A 3298-nucleotide genomic window follows, 5' to 3' on the forward strand; every position below is an offset into this window, starting at 1 on the left:
AAGCCCCACACTGCCCTCTGGTGGCACCACACAGAGGATCCAGAGATACCCTCTCTTGAGAAGGGACTTATCCAGAGGGAGGGGCAGGTCTCAAACTAGAACCCTGAACTGGCTTCCCAGCCCCAAGCACTAACCTGAAGAAAGTCTGTTCCCTCATTTCCCTTTGATGAGATCCCATATTCACTGGGGGCCGTCAGTGTCCTCAATGCACAGATCCCTCAAGATCCCTGTAGTCGGTCCAGTGCCCAGGGCTGGGAGCCATCAAGAAAGTGTTTGGGAAGTCATGTTGGGGGAGCGTCAGTTTCCTGACCAGGGGCTATAGTTATTTGTGAAGGCCTAAAAATAGCCCTCCAGCAATACAAACTGTCCAGCCCCCAGAGGGTCACCTGGGGTGGTAACCGTCAGGGAAGGGTGCCTTGAGGAGGGCTGGGAGATACAAATCCTTAAAAGCAGAGACCCTCGCGCCGGCCCCCGGTCCCCGGGTGCACCAGGCCCCAGGTGCACGTCATGAGCGTGTGGGAGGAGATGCCCCACCTTCAGAGATCCAGTTCTTAAGGGGAGACGCCAACATCCATAGGTCAAGGGTGGAAGTAGGGGGTGGGGGAATTAAAGAGGGGGAAGAAAAAAAAAGCAGAGACCCTCTGGTTCAATGCTGCTTCTTGAGCCCCTCGACTGAGTGGATATCAATGTTTGTTGATTGGGGAGAAAATGGAGCTTCGTAGAGAGGGCCCTAGGTGGGCCTGGCAGGGGTGGGAAGGTGACTTTTAAAAGCTGGCTGAGGGATAGTGGGCAGAGCAGTGAACCGAGAGCTGGGGTTCAGGTCACTGAGTGCCAAGGCCCTTGGTGAGAAGTGGTAGGATTTCCGGAAGTAGAGCGAAGGGAGAGCTGCCTGTGACACTAGGACCAATCCCCATTTCCTGCACATAAACACCACCTTCTCCAGCAAGAGCCATCTCTAATTCTCCCCTCCCCCTGCCCCTCCTCCGAATCAGGACAAAGCTGATTACCAATAAATCCCAGAGAAAGGCAAAATTGTGACGGCACAGAGCACTTTACACCATTAGCTAAAAGCTTCTCTGGACCAAGTCCCCTCTTCCAGGCAACCCAGAAAACAAACAGTTCTGGCTGCAGCCCAGCACTGCGGTCAAAACTCCTCACTGCATCACCTCCAGAAAGTCCTTGTCCTTTCTGGGCCTCTAGGCCCCAAATGACCTAGGTAGCTTCAGAAGATTCTCACTCTCTAGGGAGGCCAGAAGATGTCAGGGCCGCCCACCACTCTCCTGGTCCCCAAGCTCTCAGTCTCTGAGACCTCCTCCTGGACTTCCTTTCCCCAGCTAAGAATGGGTTCAGGAAGTCCTGGCTGTTAGCTGAGAGACCAGCCAAAGAGTTTGATACCTGGGGAGTGGAAGTCTAACGGGGGCCGGGCGGGGGGGAGAGGTCAGGTGAGGGACCCTGGGGCTCTGCCTTTCAAAGCAGTCTACCTGACCCTCGGGACTCTAGGATGAACCAGATTCTCATGATTCTGACTCTGATCTTATCCTATCCCCTTCTCCCCATTCCCAAGCCCTGACATGAGGAGGGACAGCTATATTCAGGGAGAGACTGAAGAAACCAGCCCAAAGAGAGGGCAGAGTTGTCCTGAGTCACACAGCAGGCAAGCCCAACACCAGCTCTCTCTAGCCCCTGCTCCTGGGCAAGGAAGAGACACTAGGAAGACACACACAGGCCTGGGGCCTACTTCTGTCCCTTGCTGGCATGTGATCTTGCCATTCTGCAAAATGAGTACTTTAAATTAACTCCTGGTCTACGGCCATGCTACCCTGAACAAGCTCAATCCCATCTGATCTTGGAAGCTAAACAGGGTCGGACCTGGTTTGTACTTGGATGGGAGACCACCTAGGAAGACCAGGTGCTGTAGGCATAAAAAATAAATTAAAAAAATAAAAAATATAAGGGATTGTAAGCTGACAATCTAAGGTACTTGCAAGCTGTGAGGTCAACCAAGGGTTACCTTGCCTAATAAACAAACAAACTTCTGGCTCTACCAGTGAAAGCACTACCTGTTTCTAGTTGTGATTTATGAGAATAAAACATTCTTCCATGACTTATTGGGGAAGACAGACCTCTGCCCTGTGTCAACTTCCCTACAGCCCTTCCAGAAGGTGAAGATACCCACTTCACAGACTGACAAGTTAAGCTGCAGTCAGCTTAGCTGGTGATTAGCAAAGCAGTATCTAGGCCATTCACAACTGAGTAGGGGCAGGAGAAGGAGTACCTGAAGGGCATGTGGACAAGAAGAGAAAAAGAACTCATTTCAGGTCTGGCCCTTTAAGGCCCCCCTTTCTACAAAGCCAATGACATACCTGCCCCCTTGGGGCCTGCGAAAGGATATCACCTAGCTCCATGCCTGGCAGTGCCATCTTAGCGACAGGTTGGGAGGGGGTTTCTAGGAGAGCAGATGAGGCTTTAGGCAGTTACCAAACACTGGATATCAAAGTCAGGCTGTATTCTGAGTAAAGCTGCACAAGGACACGAGAAAAATATCTGTCTCCTAGAAGTGGAAGGGCCTAAGTATAAGTATGTTGGGAACATATCCTCCTCTGGAATTCCATCCGCCCAAATGGGAAACAAGGGCTTAGGAGAGAACTCAGGGGTACATTGCTGTGCCAGCTCCCACCCCATCCTGGGAACTGATTATTCTGTCATCCTGAAGGTATGGAGCTGGGTGGTGCCAGAATACAGCAGCCTCAAGTGCAAGACTCTTCTTACAGCCCCAAGGGACTCAATGAAAAGGCAATGCAGGTGGAGGTGAGGATGGGGGATGCTGCGTCAGTGCACCAGCCTCCAATTGGTAAGTTTGCTGGCCAACCACACCTGGCGTCTGAGCACCTTCAATTTGTCCAACTCTACAGTGGGAACTTGGAGCTACCACCTCACACTCCCCAAGAGGTCTGGGAGAGGCGGCAAAAGAAAGTGGACAGCTTTATTAGGGACCCAGCGGACTCCAGAGACCCAAAGAAGGGAGATCCTGCACCACCCCGCCCCGACCCTCGGATGCACCAGCCGCTAAGACCGCACCTCAGCTTCCTTTACTGGTCCCCCGGCCCCCCGACTGTCTCTTCCTGTGGCCCGTCAGTCCATCCATCCGCGTCGGTGACGCCGTCCATCCAGTCGGGGTCCGCAATCCTTCGGTCAGCACCTCGGCGATGGCCTGTCGATGGTGGCCAGGAGTCCCAGCGCTGAGATCAGCGCTGGGGGGAGGCGGGGCCACGGGGTGGGGTTCGGCGAAAGGGCGAGT

At 53.4% G+C, this 3298-nt stretch overlaps 1 long non-coding RNA gene and 1 pseudogene across 1 annotated transcript in view; one reads left to right on the forward strand and one right to left on the reverse strand.

The window, feature by feature from the left end:
* LOC112472950 overlaps positions 1–3292 on the reverse strand; it is a 5967-nt gene extending 2675 nt beyond the window's left edge. Inside the window, exon 1 of the long non-coding RNA XR_003043860.1 lies at positions 3079–3292. This is a non-coding gene — a long non-coding RNA (uncharacterized LOC112472950). The remainder of the gene's footprint in view (positions 1–3078) is intronic.
* On the forward strand, positions 1803–1921 carry LOC112473076 (annotated as a pseudogene).
* Positions 3293–3298: the final 6 nt, after the last annotated feature.

This window comes from Pteropus alecto, unplaced genomic scaffold (assembly GCF_000325575.1).
Source record: "Pteropus alecto unplaced genomic scaffold, ASM32557v1 scaffold39, whole genome shotgun sequence".
Classification (NCBI taxonomy): Eukaryota; Metazoa; Chordata; class Mammalia; order Chiroptera; family Pteropodidae; genus Pteropus; species Pteropus alecto.